This window comes from Zonotrichia albicollis, unplaced genomic scaffold (assembly GCF_047830755.1).
Source record: "Zonotrichia albicollis isolate bZonAlb1 unplaced genomic scaffold, bZonAlb1.hap1 Scaffold_94, whole genome shotgun sequence".
Lineage (NCBI taxonomy): Eukaryota > Metazoa > Chordata > Aves > Passeriformes > Passerellidae > Zonotrichia > Zonotrichia albicollis.
In genome coordinates this window covers 323,049-343,155 of record NW_027428464.1, presented here as the reverse complement: position 1 = coordinate 343,155, position 20,107 = coordinate 323,049, and the positions used below count along the sequence as shown (strand labels likewise).

General features: G+C 38.2%; 1 protein-coding gene across 9 annotated transcripts in view; it reads left to right on the top strand.

The window, feature by feature from the left end:
• The window catches only part of LOC141728113 (N(6)-adenine-specific methyltransferase METTL4-like), a 52,837-nt gene extending 40,096 nt beyond the window's left edge, over window positions 1-12,741 (top strand). For 4 of the 9 annotated variants that reach the window (XR_012578832.1, XR_012578826.1, XR_012578827.1 and 1 more), the window contains one exon: window positions 7,482-12,741. The gene's annotated coding sequence lies outside the window, so the exon portion shown is untranslated. Of the gene's footprint in view, window positions 1-780; window positions 848-4,560; window positions 4,742-7,481 lie in introns of all 9 variants that reach the window. The other 5 variants (XR_012578830.1, XR_012578829.1, XR_012578824.1 and 2 more) reach the window with 2 other exon arrangements.
• The last annotated feature ends 7,366 nt before the right edge of the window (window positions 12,742-20,107 follow it).

Genomic DNA, 20,107 nt, shown 5'->3' with positions numbered 1-20,107 from the left:
AAGGGTGGTAGCCTGGTGCTGCATCTCCCTTCCCATGTGTCTAAGAGCCCCATGTTTAACTTGCAGCAGTATTTTTTAATTTGTCTGTCTGAGGCAGATGCCGATGTGTAACTAATATCACTGAAATATACGAATGCATTTCCATAATTAGTGTCTTGTGAGGGTAGATTTGGATTTAATGCGGGATCCAAGTCTTAAGTGTCTTGCAGATTGCAATATACTGATTAATACTGTCCTCTCAACCAGAACTTAGTTTAACAGCCACCTGTTTCCAAAATATCCAGAAATCCACAACTGGAGTAGCCCAGCAGTTAAATCTGAAAAATGAATGAAGTTTGATGTACACATTGAAATTTAACTATGCTTGTAAAAGAATATTATTAAAGCTGGGGTTGGTAAACATTTGGAAATAATTTTGAATATTTTTATTCAGGATGTATTCAGCCATTAAAATTGGCCCTCCAGGTAACCTTTCATACAGCACTAATATTATTTAAAAGTGGAAAAACTGAATAATTAAATGACTTTAGGGCACAATATTTACCAGATGTAATCAAACAGAGTTCAAGAATGAAGAACAATCAAAATTTACTTTTCTGTATAACTGCTTCCTGCAGCAGGGAAAGGTTTGCTTTCATTGGCCCTCCTTAATTAAATTCTCCATGTATACCATGCTGAATCCATACTCACCCAGCAGCAGCTAACCTAGACAAGAAGAAAGTAAGAACACTGGAATTTAATATAATTTCTTCTCTTTCTGTTGTGTTTGCATTTGCACAGTGCACTTACCCATTTCTTAGGGGAGAATCCAGAAGCAATTATCAGAGGCTTGCCACTTCTGAGAGAGGTATGCAGGAGAGAGAAAAATGAATGTTAGTAGCCAGAGCTTGTTTGTCTTTTGCTGTAGGAATGTCAGTCAAATGCCAGCAGCCTGTAACCCTGCGATGAAGCAGCTGCCCAGCTCTCCCACTGTTGCTTGTGCTGTATATCTCTGTGTCTTGGTTTGTTTCTGGATTGGGAATTTTTCTCACCTGATATTTCACAGAATGAGAAGGAAGTCAGAAGATTATTACAGAGATGGTGCCCTGCCAGGCAGTATCCAATTGAAGTATTGATTAGGCTTGTGAGGGCTCCACTGGACCAGAAATTCTTTGATGCCCGAGTTTGCTGCTGGTGTCTGGAACAAGTTTTATCTGCAACAGAAAACAACATTTTTCATTTCTTTTAACAAAGTGCTTACAAATTGACTGGTCTTTGAAAGGCACATCAACAAATTTTAGCCATGTCCTTGGACCGGCACTACATGGTCTAAAGTGATGGTGCAAGAATGACTAAAATTTCAGAACTAGAAACATTAAGCAATTCCTGTTTTATTACAAGAGGTCTGAAAACAAAGTCATAGGATTGCATTTAAAAATAGTTTTCTATCTGAGTGGAGCAAAGAAGCAAGCATGTTGTGTGTAGAAATCTGCAGTAATTGACTCAGACCTGTGATTCTCCTTGAGCAGTGACTAAGTTCACCCTACTGGGGATGGCAGAGCCATGATTGTCTTCTTGCAGACAGATGGCCTCCCACACTTTATCTGATTGTCAGGAGAAAAAGAAGGGAAAGAATTGCAAGGGCAAATTACTATTACTTGGATATGGAGATTTTTGTGCCCTTTCATGCACTGAACGTTGTTTATTGCTACACCTTCTGCAATCCTGTTGCTAACAATCACCCATCTGAGTTCATGCATGGTCACAGCTCTCTTGGACAATGTGTCTCCTTACTTTGTGGTATGTCTTCTTCTGGTTTGCTATCAGCCAACATTAGTACAGCCCTGAGACAAATGTGAAGAGGGGGATACTTCTTGTCTTGTGCCTACTTTTGAAAGGGACCAGGAAACTCAAGGAGGAAAGCCCTCCTATCTGATTCTACTTACAGCTCAGGATCCAGGCTTTGTCTTTGTATTACAGAGAAAAATCTCTGCGGAGTCAAGACCAGACCCCATCCTAAGCTGCTTTCCCTGATGAAAAAGGAAAAGTACTTCAATATCTTCTTGGATTTAAGTGAAAATATTACCTTTTTTTCATGTATAGTCTTAGATAAGTACATGCAATTTTGTAGTATATATTTTAGAGTGCTGCCAAAAGCACTGTATTGTACTACGTGAATGCAATGGCAAAGAGCTAAAGCCTATCTCCTTGTGTCAGATAGGACTGCTACTGGCTAAAACCATTCCTGGCACTATCCCACACCTCTCCATCCCACTGCTGAGTCCCTGAACTTTGTCTTTGACTCTTCCTCTCTGGTTCTCATACAAGTGTGAAGGAAAAAATCACAAACCTAGTTGTTCTTAGGAATGTATAGGGAATGTTCAGTTTTCAAGTAAAATATTATGCACCCCTTCCCCCACTCCCTCCCCTTATATAAGACTTTCTTTGGCTTGCATAAAATCAGCCAGTGGAATTTCATCCATAGGAGAAGTAATAAATCTGCCAGGAAAGCTCATTAGTTTAATTTATTATGATTAAATACAAGGATTGTTCACTTCACTGTTTCATCAAGGATTATAATCAAGATTTTAAATGTGGCCAGAAGGGACATTTCAGCCAGTGAATCAGTCCAAAAGACAGAAAGCAGGTCTTGTACAGGAAAACATAGTTAAATATGCAAGTACAGTACGTCTGTGTGTGAATCTGAAATATAATTGCATAACAGTCTCGACATTTAACATGAAACAATTCTAGGAGGGACTCATTTGGGGATGGAGGCTGAGTGCCATTATTTTTCCTCTCCTTAGAACTAAGTTTAACATATAACCTTTTAATAGAAATATGAGCAAAATAAACAACTAATTCTTTGTGGTCCAAAGCTGTCTGGACAGACAGATGGGTTTCAGGGAAGATTGTTTTCTGTATTCCTTGAATGACCTAAAATATTTCCAAAGCAGATTAGTGTTTTAAGGGACCATTCACACTATCCAATCATCTCTCCTAAAATTACTGCTTATAGAGCCCGTGACTCAGCATGTGTTTTCTAGCAGTGGCTCGTGAGAGAAATGGTTTATTGGTGGCTGAGGATTGCATCTTTCTTCCTTAGAATGCCTTTAACCATTCCCTGAACCTGTGGGCGGGATTCACTCATGGTTTTGTCCTATCATCCTCTTTTTTTCTCTTCCTCTTTTCCTTTAAATCTTTCCCAACGTAATCCCCACCTCCCCAGTGTGTGTGGGAGCTATCAGTGAGGCAGGTGCATGCCAAGGACTGGCGTTTCACCAAGTGTTTGTGCATTTCTCTAGAAAAACAGAGGAAAGTCAGGAACTGCCAGAGTGAGTCAGACCTCTGGTTTCTCTAATCCACCATTCTCTGACATTAGGCACATATTCCTCTGAACCATATAAATTCTCTGTGCTGTTTTCTTGTTTCCTTCTCTTTTTACAGGTAAGTTTAGTCCAGTCTGTGGAACTATGGGGGGAAAAAAAGGTAGTAGCAGAATACAATAGGATTTCAGTTGAAGGAGAAACATATTTCTGGGCTGTTCCTTTTTCATGAGGGATATTTGCTGATGCCTGAATGCTATAATGACAAGTGCACAACATTCCACTTACACAGCTAGTTTGGGCACTTAGCACCAGTGACTGTATGAGCACATTGAGCAAGTTTAGGGACAACCTGGAAAAAAAATCAGGAAACACAAAGCAAAGGAAGCACAGAAAACAAGTTTGCTCTAGGATTTGAACCAAGTACTTTGACCCCTAAAATCTGAAGCAGAAAATCAGATTAAACCATGATTAAACAAGAGGATATGTTAAAAAGGTATGCATTTACTTGTTGAACATCACTTAAGAACAATTAAGATTGAAAGTTAGCAAAACTTGAAGAAAATACCCATATGGAAAGAAAGGATATATTTATTACATTTTTAATCAAATGTAGCACATTAAACATCATTTGTGTGGCAGAGGAGAACTGACTGACAAAAATCCAAGAAAATAAGATTTTGTAGGAAAACTTCAGTTTGTGGAAACTAAAATTTGGAGGGTGTAACTTAAGCCCTGCTTAATCAAAGCCGAAATTTTTGTTCTAAGCTCAGCCAACGTCCCCAGATACCTATTAATTTGGAGATTAGGCTCCCCTGGGAATGGGACTTCAGGTGTAACTCCCTTGATGCTGGCTCATTCAGGCTGAGGGCTTCAGCCCAAGGAGGAATCTGCTCCTGTGGAGGTCTGGGACAGGAGTGAGGCGGCTGCTGCTGCAGAGATGACTTTTGGGCAGCCAGGAGCAGTGTGAATGCACTGCTGTCTGTCTCACCAGACACCTGTGCTGCACAGCAGCTGTGGAATGGCCTGCCACAGCGCATGGGGACGTGCTGCCCATCCCTCTGGATGGCCATCCTTCCAGCCAGCTCCATGTTTCAACTTTAGCAGCAGGTCCTGTACTCAGCCACCACTCTCAGGCCTACAGGATGGGAAATGTGGTTGCTCTTTTGTGTGGGCTTTTTATCAGATGGAGCCAGGTGGTGCACGTTCTACTGCCATTAAAATGCAATTCTCTTCAATGAATCCTTGCATGTAGGTAGGGACTGCCACGTTAGATCATTTGCAAGTCCTGCCACCATCTGGGATTTATGTGCAGCGTTACTCAAATGATACATGGTGCACCCCCAGGAAAATGATGGCAACGAAGAGAATGTACACTGAATGCATTCATCGACCCTATTCCTAGGAGGAGAAGCAGAATCTGTTTGAGCCTTCTGGTAATCGTGTGTGGGGTTTTTTTTTCCTTACAATAATGATTGTTAAAAAATCATTGTGTGCATTAAAGTTCATTTTACAAGAGAGTAAATGTCATGAATGTATCAGTGAAATATTTTCAGGGTTGGGCCCATGTGTCTGTCTGATTAAAGAAAGCTTGAGTTTTGCAGGCAGTCTCACATGTGATGAGGTGGTTGTTATGGTAACAATACATTTTTTATGAGTTGTAATAATGACAGAGCAACATCTTTTAAATTATCAGGATTTAAAGTTACAGCTGCTTTGTTTTGCCTTCCATTAACCCCTTAAAATAGTGAAATATTTTCATGGCTCTGTGGTAACATCTGCATGCTTTTCTTGAGTGTGTAAAAAAAAAGATCTTTAAGAAGGTGTATACCTCAAATGAATAACAACTTTCATTGTGCCTCAAGAATATTGCTTTTTCCATACCCACTGTGATTACTTTTTACTATTTTTTAAACAAGTATGTTTCTTACAGTATGACAATCTTAAGTGTAGCCAAAGCGCTGGAAGGATTCCTAGTGTTCCCAAAATTAATATTGATGTTGCAGTAATTTGCTGCTAATGTTTTTGGGTGTCTTCTGGGAAGAAATGGAACTTCAGTGATCCTTGTGACTTTCCTAGATATCCCTGCTGGAAAGATTTGATTTGATTCAAGGTTTATTCTTCACTACAGCCTGCCAGCATGTGCACATGCTCAAGACCACTGCTCACCAGAAGTCCTGATGATTCTGCAGGAGCGCAGAAACTTTTTTCTGAAAGAAAAAGGACTTTTGTCTTTAGTGGAGAGAGAACAGGGATTGCATTCACACATAACTCACATTTGTCACCACTCATGTATGAAGCAGAAATATCCAAGGATTTCACTCTTGTGCCTTCTTTTAGGCGCGGTTGCCCTCAACACATCCAAGTCATCCACTTAAACAGCCCATCCCACTGCTGTTGTTGACCAGGAAAATTTTATTCCTTTGGATGAGACAGACTATACTAAAGAGAAATCATGAGCAGCTTAAAAAAAAACTAGCCATGGCTAAGATATTTCTGGAGTCAATTTGTGAGACTTTATTCTGGAGTGCGTTCCATTCACACACAGGAGCTCAGGGGTTTGGTCTGCACTGAATGCAGGGCTCCTCTACTTGCTGCCTGAGGAACAAATATTTCAGCTCACTAGGTCTCCTTTCTACTGATGTTGCTAATATGTGAAAAGGAATTGTGGAAGAATAGCACAAATAGAAGTTATCTGTAGAGAAAACCAGAAGTAGAATCCAAGAAGAAAACACTTTTCCTCACTGTTAAGGAAGCCACACATTTAAATTACAAAAAAATACAATGTAGAGTTTGCTTTTATGTGTCCTGTGTGTCTAAAAAATGTTTTGCCTGTTTCTGAAAGTATTTAAAAGAATATTTGGTCCTCTGTTGCCGTCAAGCTTCTTTACCCCCTAGGCCATTTGTTGACAAGCTTCCATGTATCATTGCTTCTAAACACCTAAGAGACCATTTTAAATGTTAAAAAACTCCATACCCATCTGTTCTTTGAATAAATTTTAATGAAAGGAAAAAAGGCATTTTTTATGTAGAATTTTACCTGAAGTGGATCATGTTTTGTTCAGAACTCATAATCAGTTTTTCTGTCCCTGCCTCCTCTGTTTGAAGGTGAGATATACTCAGTACTCACATTCCTTTTGGCATGTAAATAAAATGTCACTCTTAAACTGGATGAGATTCCCCTTACAAAATAAGAGAAATCATCATAAGAATTAAAAAGTCCATTCCATAGTTATTATAGTTGGAGGTTTTATTTTTCTTATGCGTTCAAACAAGTGGTACATTAGTGTATTCACTGCTTGAAAATAACCATTTTCTGATTGTCTTCAACGGATGGATCATTTGATTGAGGAATACCAGGAAAGACTTTATATGTAGTTTGTGGGTGGAACAAAATAACCTTTGTCTACAAAATCTGCTTTTAGTTTAATTCTCAGGACTGAATTAAAAAGTATTGCTCTAGCATGCCTGTATATTTAATTTCATACTTCATGTGATATGAATGTCATCTGATACACACATGCAACTTCATCAGTTTGGGATTTTTTTCCTCCTTCCCAGATTTTTTGAAGGAGGACTCTTTGGAAAATGAGACTAAGATGTGAAAGGACTGCAAAGATTTATCTTTCCAGGAAGAGTCCTTAAACATAGAAGTTACCAGAGCTAGAGTTCCTAAGGATTCCAAACTTGTTGAAGGATAGGAGTAGAGTTTTTTCTTTTTCTTTTTTATTTTTCTTAAAGAGCAGTGGTTTAGAAAGAAGTAGAATGCAATTTAGCTGAGAGAAATGCAAATATAGATCAGGATAATTATGTACAGGTGCAGAATGGAGAATAATGCAGGAACACTGCAGAGGAGATTATTAATTACAAAGGTTCACAAGATGAACATGAGTCATGGTGTTGTGGTAAAGCAAGCATCACATTATAGTGTATATAAACTAATCCACTACCCCTCAGATATATGAAGTAATAACATCCTGTGGTGGCACAACCTCCACTGCAGAGATGTAGCTTGTATGGGTATTAAATTTAGTAAGTGTATGAATGACCAAAAAAAAAAAAAAAGTATATAAATAAACCATAGAATCATGTCAGATCTAAGATTGACTAGATGAAGTAATAGAATTTACTACATATTTCTCATTTTTTACAATTTTTTTCAATCTCTTCCCGCAGGTTTCCAATTCAAAACTGCAAAAAGAAGGAGAGACAAGAAGGAAAATCAATTTAATTTCCACATCTGATGCTTTTCAAAGACAGAGAATACTAAGTCGAGGAATTGACTTCAGGATGCGACATATTCTTTTAACAAAGCAATGAAGTGCTGAAATAGATTGCCAGGAGAATGCTGGAATCTGTCAGACTCCCTTTAAGAACAGGCTGGAGGGAAATCTGCTAGGAAAGACAGTTGATCCTTAGGGTGAAGAAATAACATAAATATCTCTTTGGCTCTGTTTTATAGATTTCTCTGAGTATTGTAGTGTGCTGTTTTGACTTAAAACACAATATCTATCACTCATGGCCTGTACAAAGCTAACCAGGTCTATGTGTTTTGATTTTCTTACACCTTGCTTTATTTGTGAATGTTCAGTAACAACTAGTAGATTCTGTAGCTGGTATTTCAGGAGATGGGGTAAGTGAATATTTCAAAGAAAGGATATTTAAAAAAACTGTACTCATTAAATGACACTAAGACTTTCACAATGAGATGATGCTATAGAACTGGAATAAAATACTCCAATATACAGACATATTAGCTTTAATCTATGGATTCTGTTGGCTACCCAACTGAAGACATTAGGCAAGTGGATTTTTTTTTAATTTAAAGACTCAAACCTTCTTAGTAACTAGATCTGAATAAACACACAAACTCCCATCCTGCAGCTGGAACAGAGTCAACTGTAAGAAGGGTTTCTCTGGGGTGCTGAAGATGTGCTGTAAAAGGTCCTTAAGATGAGTGGAAATACCTTATTTCAGTTTCATCTACAGTGCCTCTCAGGCAGGGCCAGTCCTCTGTACCATTTATTGAATGCTTCACTCACTCCATTTGGTGACCAGTTAATCTCTTCCACACCATTCTTTTCAGCAGTAGCACTTCTTTGTCAAGTAGTTCTTCAATGATTTGGGCAGATATTGAAAACATGGCCTTTGGCAGTAATTGGAGTACCAGATACTGATAAATTTTTTGCAGTAGAAAAAGCACTTTCTCTCACCATCGTCCTTGGAATGTGTGAAATGAGGTGCAATGCAAAAGCAGTGACTTCACCTCTACTTTTTGGTGCCAAGGAGCAAGTGAATGCCTGCAGATGGCTCTGAGAGGTATATGAGGTGTCTGTGCACAGAATATGGTACCAAGCCTGGGCGAGGCTCAGGCATTGGCTTTCCTGCCTGACTTCAGTCACAGGCTACATGGATAACTGCAGAGGATGCTGGACAGCTGATTTCCTGGGCTGTAAGTGAAAATCCTTTAGGTACCTGCTAGGTGGTTACAACACCCAGCGAGAGCTCCAAAGGTTCCCTTCCAGTGCTGAGGTTTGCTCAGACATGGCGGGAGGATGATGAGAATGACCTCAAGGACTTAGCCCTTCCTTGGAGGGCAAGGAGGGCATAGATGTGTCTGTGTCTGGCCAAAGCTGTTTCTGTGTCCTTTACCTATTTTTCATTTATCTGTTACCTGTTCTTCCTCTCCACCTCTCTTTTGTCTAAAGAGGTACTTCACACCAGTTCAATTTGGTGTTTGAATTTTCCTGAAAATATAAGTTTGTTTTCATTTGCGTCTCTATACTAGATATTATTTACATTTTTTCTCTTTTCACTTTTCTGTTCTTTTTCTCGTTACCTCCTGGTATTTAATAAAATCCTAGGAAATTCATATCACAGCTTTCAATACCTATGGCAAAGCCCTTTTTCCCGGCTTAACTTGAACCACAAACATCTCTGACTCAGCTTCATGCTGTGGATTCTGTCATTGATCACCACATTTAAAAAGGGTTTAAAGTTGACTTGATCATTATTTACAGTGCTTAATAGTAAAAAATGTATCTTTTTGTAGATTTATCTTTTTTTAAAACTGTAACAAGATTTAGAACTAGATCTCGAAATTGTCTTTCCTTGCACAAATAAGGATGCCATTTTAGAACAACTTTTCCCGAAAGCCTGAAAAACATCTGTATAATCTGATTTTTCTAAAAGGTTGTAATAGTCCAAAAATTCTGATGCTAATCCTGCTTCTTAAGTACTTTTCTCCTACTTTGGACCATTTTTTCAAAGCAGCCCCAAAATACTCAGTCAGCCAACTCCATGTGATATCTCACACACATTGAACTTAAAATGTCAAAATGAGATCCATGTTCCTGAAAAACAGTAAAAACAGAATCATTTTTACAAATTCTATAATTTATTAGTCTCTTTTTTTAGCCTGCAGGCAAATAATGAAAAATTTAAGTTTTGTGTTCTTCTGCCTGGGAACTGCTTCACATCAGCAAGTGAAGAGTGAGCATATTACATGCAATGGTATGAAAGGCCAAGCTGTTGATTTCATGAGATAATGGTATGGCTGTTATGGAATTGCTGAGCAGAACCAAATTGCTTGCTATGAAGTGAGGAAAGGTATTTTCATATTTCCAGCTTCCTTAATTAGTTCAGCCAATAGCTGGTTTTGCTTTGGACTACATAATAACTTTGCACTGTTCTGTTTATTCACATAAGAAACATCTTGTTTTTTGATTCCTTTGACATGTTGCTAGACATAAGCCTCAGAAATCATATTCATGGATTCCATCAGCTTAAGGGCAGATGATGTTCCAGTGAAAGAAACAGGAACTGACTTTCCAAGGTGCTGAGAAGAGTATCTGAAAAATCAGGTACTAATAAGGAATCATGAATATAAAACTATGAATTATGAACCTAAATCAACTGCCACAGGAACTGTTCTCACTAAAATTGAAACTGTTGTGGTATGGGAGCCACAATTATTCTATGGTATTAGCTTTATAAGGATATCTTTGATGATCTGTCAGCTCCCGAAGTTCTGAACAACCCACAGGACACTTCTTGCTGACACCAGAGGCACAAAAGGGTAATTAATGAAAATCTCCAAGCGCTGAAACAATGAAGTTAATGAGATTTTGACATTTTGCCTGCCTGGGGTCAATGCCATTCATTTTGACCTTCTCTGGGGACTTAAGGAGGCAAAACAAATTAAAGCTGTGAGGAGTGAGAGCACCTGGCCTGTGCAGACGTGAGTTTTGGCTGCTTGTGGCCCCCAGGTGACAGAGTAAGAGGCAGTATCAGGTTTTAAAAAATTGAGGTGTTTTTTGTAAGATATCCTTACCATGCTTTGCTTCAGATCTGGCTGTGGCTGAAGAGCAGGTGACACTAAAAGAAAAGACCAAGACAGGGGGAGTGATCTCTTACAAAGATTGTCAATGCAAATCTCAGGGGGGCCGTGACTCAAAAACTGAGATATCCTGCAAAACCTCCATCCCTCCCCAAGCAGGAAAGAAGATGGGCAGAATGTGAGAAACTACTGTGATGCTTTGCACAGGCCATAGAGAGAGATTTGTAAAAATATGTGTTTTGTCAGCCTCCAGTTAATTTCAATATTGGGTTCTTATGCTACAAAATGACAATGTTACAAGAATGTCAAGTGCCTGAATGTTATGATAAGAATACATTATAATCATAAATATGACCATTAAAAACTGCTTATAACAAAAGAAAAATTTTAGAAGAAGGTCAGAAAATCACTTACTTGGAAAGAGTGGCAGCCTTAAAGACAGTTGTGGAAAAAGTAGATGGCATTTAAAGAAAATATATTAGTTTGAGCATAATTTGTTATACAAAGCTTTCAGCCAAAGATAAAGGGTAACTTATCCACAGCTAAGTGTACCTTCATAACTCAACCAGAAAAATAATTCCAAATGTCTTGGATTCCAAATTTCAATTAGGACTTTGAGTGATAGCTAAACAACATCTTTTATTTCTTACAGAAGTGCATTGCTTCAACAGAATAACATGACACAGGTACTGCAGAGTTCTGAAAATCTGAAAGGATTTTTTTTGGACTCTGTTTATGTGTGAGTTGTTTCCAGCCCTTTGTACCCACTGAGAGTCCTGTACAGTACTGAGAACAGCCTGGAATCCCTGACAAATACCTGGTAGTGCCAACAGCTGGAGTAGGCAGAATGTGAACTCCCTGAAATGGAAAGTCATCCAAAAACATGTTTTTTGGATCCCAAACCTCCTTTACTTCTTAGTAGCTAATTAAATATTTCCATCAAAGTGAATTAATAAAATTAAGTTAAAAATTAATGTTGATGAAGTGCTTCACATACTCCTCTATGCAGGGTTTTGTATCTGTCCCTTATGGGAAAGAATAGCTGAGCCAGATATTATTTCCACAGTGATTTTTTATGCATTTTTGTGATGTGACAAATATTTGTTGACAGTTTGTTGCAGGTTGTCACTGTGGACCCATAGGCTTTCATGGAGCTACAGGACAGAGCCTGCAGAAAGAAACAGGACATGCAGAAATTGTGATTTCAGTGGAAAAACGGAATAAACTTCTCTGTAAATTGGTTAATTTACAGAGAAGACTTTGATGGAGCTTGTGGCACTCTTCAGGTACATAAAAAGCCTCTGCTAAGAAAAGGAGCATTTTATGGTACTGAATTCAAACAATGGCCATGGTGGTCTGGTTTAAGCATGAAAGGACTTGTATTTATTATGTATATTTCGACTCAACAATAAAATGCTTAGCTGAACTGGAAAAACTCCATTTGGGGATTTAAGGAATTATTTAGACATAACCTGTTAAGGCTTCTGTAGATGACTTGAACTGGGACAGGGGATGGACTGTGTCACTTAGAGTTGCTTTGAGCCCTGTGTTTGTGTCCCTGTGGTTTTCTTCCATATGTCCACTCTGCAGTAATGTATTATCAATATCAATCAATGAACTGAAAGTCTCTGGGTATGTGTGGTGAAACTTTGTCTTTGGTAGCAGGAGATTAACATCAGATAAGAGCTATGGTACTCCTGTTCCTATTTCCTAGTCTGTTCAACTGTAAATTAAATAGTGTCATTGATGTGCTGCTTGCCATGGGATTAAAAACACTCAATAAAAAAGCCAAAATAGTAGGGGGCAAAGGAGATTTCATGGAAGACCTGCAATTTTCTGTCACTTTGCTGCTTGGCACCTCCAAAAGCAGAGCCTTTAAAGTGTGGGAGAAACTAATTGTTCAGTCATTTTAATAGAGAAGCATCTAAGTTACAAGCAAGAGTTTTGCTGTTATGTTTATTTGGGGGGTAAGTATAGAAAACATAACATTTCTTCTTCATGGTTGTAAGAGATCAACTTTTTCTTTGCCAACTATTTCTCTCCCCAGCAAATAATATAAAAAAAAATCACAGTACCCTCACCATTACATTCACTGAATTCAGTAGAGCTGGTGGCTGATTTTAGGTCAATATTATAATTAGAGTAATATGGTACCATTTTATTTTAATTTTGTGGAGAACTGAAGCACAGGTGTATTCAAGGCTGATTAAGCCTGCAAAATTCTTTAATGAAATACAGAGTAGATATGTATAATTTTTTTGCAATATATTTCAATTATTTCAATGGGAAGTAGGTGTTACAATGTGATTTAGATTAAATGTATTTTAAATGTATCACTATTCGTTTTAATAAAGAAAACAGTACAGTCTATAAGTAATTTGAATATTTAGTCGTGTACAGAACAGGCAGCATAAATGAAGAAAAGAATGATACTAGAAAGATGACTCAACTCTTCTGTCACTCGATGTGTAAGGACGTGAGAGTGCATGGTACTTAATCAAAATCTCCAGAAAAAACTTGTGGAAGACAAAAGGAAAAGCATACCTCAACTTCTTTGTGGTGCTTGTTGAGGACTCCTGCAGATCGTGTGTCTTATGGAAGTGGCTGTCCTTGATTTTCCTGAAAAGGCAGTTCGCTCATGTGTCAAATTCTGTGCTCAACAGAGCAAATGTTCTAAGTTCAAAGGGAGTATTAATTATGTACTTAACTATTTGCAAATAGTACATCATGAATTTTAAATTGCTGCCATGCTCTGGGGAAACATGAAATGGTGAAGTTTTCTCCTGGAACACTGGGGAAGATTTCTGCCTCTTCTACTGGAAATACCAACACAGTAGGTTCCTGAGAAATGGTAGACAATGATGTTGTATTGCTGAGCATCCTTAACTTGCATCACTTGTTACAGGAACTCTGCATGTTTTGGCAGCTCTGAATAGAATGGATTTATTAGACTCCAAAAGACATGAAGCAAATGAATCCTGTAGATAACTCCATGGTAATTTGTACCCTATGAACGTTGATATAGTGAGAAATCCAACTGGTTTTGTTTATTGAATAAAACATCCTAAAAGTAGAATCCTTGGATTTATGCCCTATTCAGATGCAATATGCAGCCACAATTTACTCCCATTGGTGTTTAAAATTTTGGGTTGTACTAAAGATCACTGTTGTGTTTGTTTGTTTGGGTTGGTTTGTTTCTCTTTTTGCCCTTCTAAGAGCCATCACAGCATAGTTAAGTTGCTGGTGTACTGTACACTTCCACCTGTAGCTTTCAGCATGGGTTGCATCCACTGGAAGTCCACAGTGGCATTACGGAGTAAAAATCCCTTCAGACTTGAACAGTTGAAGTCATGCAAAAGATTTTGTCATTTGTCATTATAATCCAATACAGCAAAACAGTTACCTTATAGGGATGAGGACGGGAAAGGCTTTTATATGATTACATCACAAGATGATAAATGAGAGCAATTCGTGTTCATTATGAGAACAGCATCCCAAAGAGAATGTTGTTATAAATTTTGTCCTGCTCTCCCTCCCTCCATGGCAAAACTAACACAGCAGTTTAGAAATAAGCAAGCAGGCTCTGAAAATAATCCAGACAGAGGAAAGCAGATCAGTGAAGATTTGTATGCATTTTACTCTAGCAGGAGCATTGAGAATTAGAAACGTAAAGGAGAAACACAGAACGATTATTAGGACAAATCCTTAAAGTTGCCCCTTTTTATTGAATAAAGAATATTTTTGTTTAGTAAAATGTTCATCCAGTGTGGAAAATAAATAACTTGTTTGGGAAATGGAGCAAAATAATACTTGAAATCAGACAATGAAAATATTTGATTTGATAAACTGAGACAGTTTCCATTTGAATGTAAACGCTGAGCATTTTAGTGTTTATTACAAATCTGAAAGAAAAACATGTACAACTTATAATTATTCTTAAATTTTCTTTTAAGCTAGAGATACCAATTTGCTCCCAGCAATTTTAGGTTGACACAGCTGCATTTTCAAAAGAAGAAATTTTGGAGGGTCAGTTTTCAATTCGCTCTATAACTGAATGAGTACTGAGGTCAACAATTAGCTAATCCTCTCTTCCTTTTCCCATAAGTATCCCTGCAGCAGCAACAACAGACTGGAACAAAATCCTCTGATGCATTTGCTTTCTGTGGCCTGCTAATGGCCAAACTATTCAGCCATGATGCCTTAGTTTGTGGTTATGTGGTCTGGATTCTAGGATTAAGACCAGCAGCATTCAGTCTTGTATCTTTATGTCCATATAAAATGATGTTAGGAAGGTCTGCTTTCCTCTTTCCACCCCTATTTTTCTTCTCTCCAACACTTCAACAATCTCTTCATCCTCCCTGTATCACTGGTGATATTTACAAGTGGGTCATGGTAAAAGCAATGCAAACATGCTTTGTACTGATAGAGAAAAGATCAAGGATGAGCTCAAACACCTGTGTCTCCTAAACCCTTATTGCTGTGTGCTCTGAAGCTGATTGAAGCCATTACTGGATAGTGACTTGTCTGTGCAAGTAAAAGGGAAGAGTGTGAATTGAATTGGTACTTTTGTGGAATAGTCAGCATTAATGGTCAAGGGTCTTGTGATGCTCTTAAAACCCTCCAACAGAGGGCTTTTCTGCTAAATTGAAGAGCTTAAAAGTAGTGCTGAGGAGTGCTGTGAAGAGGGAGAATCAGGAGAGTCCAGAGCAAATGGCAGAGCTCTAGGGATGAGGTGGCTATGGGAAAACTGCAATGGGGAGCAGGTCTGTGGGTGCTGATCTCCTATCAGGAGATGGTGTAGAAAAGTAAAATTAAAGTATTTCCATGTGGAAATTAGTTGTATGCCTGCTCCTCTGTTCTGGGGCTCTGTCTCTCCCATAACTGTGTTGGGGGGAGCAAGTGGGTGCCAGGCTGAAGGGAATTGCAGATACTGTGTGCTCACATCATCAGGTGATGTCAGGACATCAGGGGAGTAAGCAGAGTAAGACAACAGCCTGGACTTAATCTGAATACTGCAGTTTATTTAAGAGCTGATGAGATTATGACTAAGCTGTCTCCCTGTCTTCAACCCCAAATTTTGTAACCCTATTAGTTCCCTGTCCCACTGCGGTAGGCAGTGAGTGTCTAGGTGGGCATTTGGACCTTAGCCAAGGTTAACCAGCTGTGCAAAGTCAGACACTGTGGTTTATGTGTTCCTCTAACTCATGGAGGTGAAGCTGGGGGGAGAAAAAATAGCACTTAAAAACTCTTCAATATGAAGTGGCCTCAGCATGAGATACTTCGGGTCTGTATCTTCTTTCAGGATTTTTTTTGCTACTAGTCAAATACTTTGGCAATTTATATTAGGTGGTTGTTACACTTGCAGTCAGAGTAGATGCTGTGAATTTCAAAGCATTTAAAACACTGGTAGCAAACAATACCTATTTTTTATTTGAATCTTTCTCTTGTGTATAGGTTGAAACTACCTACATGACATAGTTTATTAAACATCTACTTGTGAGAACAACTATAATATCATTACTTTTACTTTATGCCAAATGTTGTGGACCTAGCCAAGCAAACCTGCTCTAATCACATGAATCATATTGACCTAAGTGAATAAACTCACTTTCCTATTGCCAGCAATATATTTTCTCCTAAATAAATCTTTTATTGGTACCTAGCATTTTGCAGTGTTTCCCAACACTGGAAGAAGTTCATGCATAATCAAGTTATTTCTTGTCATTGTATTTTTAACTAGTCTAGATGTCTGTCACACCAACATATTTTTTGGGCTATTACCACATGCACTAATGTATATTATAAGATATCCTCCCAATAGCAACACTTCAAATCTTCTATTTGACAGGTGGCAAGCAGAAAAGGGTATTAATTACACTGTCATGGTTTCTTCCAAGCCTCCCATAGAAACATAGGATTGTTAAGGTTGGAAAAGATCTCTAAGATCATCAAGTCCAACCATTAGGCCAGCACTGCCAAGTCTACCACTAAACTGTATCCCCAAGTGTTTCTGCCTCTTCCATTTATTCATGCTGCAGTCACGTTGACGGAGCAACACCACTTTATGGGACACAGTTCTATGAAAGCATTACCACTCTCAGCTAAAGTACGTTTTCTGAAACATTTATCTTCTAACCTTTGAATGGAAAGTAGTCAGCTCTTCATTATCTCTCAAGCTAACATTTTTGTGAAGTTGGAGAAACAACAGAAGCATCAGGGAGAAATTCCTTTAGTTAATATGGATGGTTGGAATCTGGAGAGATAGAAATTACTGCATACTTTAGGGAGATGGACAACTTGTTATGGTGCTTAATTGATTTTTAATCTTCTTTGAAGCTGTGGCTGGAACTCTTCAGTAAATTGTTTCTAGGTTTACTCTGTCTTGCTGTAGAATAATTAGGCTTGTTCTCCCTAACTTATTCTTAACTGTGGGGAGAGGAAGGAGAGAAGATTTGAACCCCGGTCAATATATTCTGGATTTAATGCATAATCTACTGATGTTAAAAGGAGAAAAATTGTGAATCACATCAATAAGATAACCTCAGAGATGGTAATTAATTAATTTTGCTAGTGTGAGTTCTGTGAAGAGTTGCAGACTCTAGATTATGTACCTATGAAATGTCAGGGCTGCAAAAGTTTGGGAATCCAATTTGTTCAGATATGCACTATTTTTCATAAACCTTAAACGCTTCCCAGTTAGTTACTGAAATGATTCTTGTGTGGCTTTAAGTATATTGCTGTAAAAGTAGTGCTATTTTTTATGGCACCTCAGTTGTGTCAGGATTTTTACTTTCAGTATTCACTGGTATTCATCCTTTCTTACCTTACCTGTCACTCATGTCTCTACTTTAAACTTTCTAAACAGATTCATTAATATTCTTGATATTATAAAAACATCATTAAGGAATATGCCTTGGAGATAGAAGTTAGAGATCAGTAGACCCAAAATTTTATCACTGTTATGTCTGGCTTCAATCAACAGTCAGCAATGTGCGACATACAAATATTGTTAGTTGTTCTTATCCTGTATTATTTTGATGTATAAATTGATATAAATTCCAGTAAAGATGCCTCCTGCACTGAAGAATGACAAGTAGGCATCAAAACTGACAGGAGACTTTAACATCTTACTGATGCATAGCAATCATTTATGAGCAAGCTAGATATGGAAAAACGCTCCAAGTCCAACTGAGACTTTCACATCCAAAAGTAAGAGAAAACCTTCCAATTAAAATAATGGGTGAACTCTTTTTCTTGTTTAAAAGAAAAGAGTTTTAGGATAAAAAAAACAACTGGTCCAACTCTTCCCTGAAATCTTGAGGTAGAAGATGTGATGACAGAAGGTGCAGTGCAGCAGCAGAAACCAAGGGGCATGTCACACGTCAGTTGAAACAGAGTCCTCTTATGCCAATTTTGAGGCAATAAAGGCTTTCAGGAGTACAGCAGGGTGTTCATATTTGTATCTCTGTGGTCAAAGGGAGAGTGCCAGTTCTTTGAATTGAGTAAGAAAGTACCACTGAGGGCATCACATCCAGTTCTGGAGAAGTGGTTTTGTACCTAAGTCTCCAGTTCTAAGTCTTGTAAAAATAAAACATAATTTTTTTTGAAAAGAGAAACAAAGAGAAATAGTTGTAACTCACTTTTATAACACGTTAATTATCCTGGAGGAGCAATGAGTATGAAGGGTCAACCCCTGGAGCCTTCTTGGTGTTACTAGGTTCTAAGATCAAATATAATTTGATGGTAGAGTCCTGTGACTGACAGCTGAAGAAAGAGAACAGTAGATTTTAATTATAACTAACAATAGGCTAGATGTGACGAGCAGACAGTAAATATTTTCAATATTTACAATAATTACATGATAATTACAATATAAGGTAAATACAATATAGATGGTTATATAATAATATTTATATTATTATCATCGTCTTCCTGCAATCCCAATCTTTTTCTTTCCCCTTTGTTTCATCTGTTTTAGTCTGTTTTTGTCTGTACTTGTGGGTTTCTCTTTATTACATCTGTATTGTGCTCTGTATTAGACTCCCATGACCTGTTGGGAAGCCTCGAGGCTTTATTGCAATTTGCAACAAGATAGAATTAGAGGCCAAAATAAAATCAGCAAGAAACTAGCTTTAAAAGTGAAATGGTTTAACTAGTTTAGTAGTGCAAGCTGGGAGCAATTCAGGAAGTAAACACCTTAGACTCAGGAGAGTAAATTAGATTCTTTAAACTCTTTTGATTTTAATAATCTCTTTATAACAAAGAAAGCAATTTTTTTTGAGAGCATAATATTTAATCTGACAATGTTCCTTTAATAGTCTACCTATACTCACTGTTGCTGCCACAGTCTCTTTGCTAGTCTTAAATGTCACTGTCTCCAAAATGCCTTTGCTGTCTCTGCTCACTCACACATTGAGTGTGCTGCCTTACCAAAGACCATTTGCTGCAATTTTAGCTGCAAAGCTCCTGCTTTAATTCCTCTCTTCCAGTAAAGAAAATGGCTGAACTATGGATTGTGGCAAAGCTAATCTTGATTGGGAACTTGTGGTCAGTGCTTGCTGCCTCTCCTGTCACATCTGGGGTGCTGTGGCAGCTGCTGGCCATTTAACCTCTCTTTTCCCTAAGGGGACTTTTCAGCTGTCCATTTGGAAACTTTATGTAGATTTGAGCTTGCATCTGTCTTACAACAATCCCAGATTTTTCTCTGGAAATGTTTGCACATTTTAGGAAGCATTAATCACCTGCTTTCCTTCCATTCTCTACTCTTTCAGTTTGAGTGTCTTCTGTCCAATTACCACTGTCATTAAAAATGTTGTGCAAAAAGGATAACTCAAGCTGGAAAATGTAAGAGGAGTACAAAGCTCAGCACATGACCTTTCACAGAGTAAGAGATGAGCACTGGATCAAAGCAGCTTCAATGGGAAAGATCACTGTGCAGAAAGGAAGGCTGGAAGGCCTGGCCTTGAACACTAAGTCCCATGGGAACAGAAGCCATTTCTGGTGGGCTCCCTGTCCAAACTGGGTGAAAAGTGGCTCTCAGAAGGACCTTCATCCTTGGGGTTTGCTGCTGCTTTGTGCAGCCTTGCTCTCCCTTTTTTTTATCTCATCATAATTTATGATGTATTTTGTCATCTGCATTCTTTAAAAGCTCCTGGAGATGTCTTACAGCATTACCTCATTCATTCAGCACAGTTTACATCTTTCTTTGGCATTTCTTCGGTAGCTTGACAACACAGCTGTCAGAACAAATCACTCTGTAGATCCATGTATTTATTGTGTAGCCATGTGTATGCACACACACACACACAGACACACATACACACATATATTCAAGGTTTTGATAAATATCCCCCAACATCTTCCTAATAAAATGACTGAAGAATATGGGGTTATGTACTAAATGCAGAGCTAGGAGGGACACAACATCCACAATCAGAATATTATATCTGTTTTTTTAAGGGGG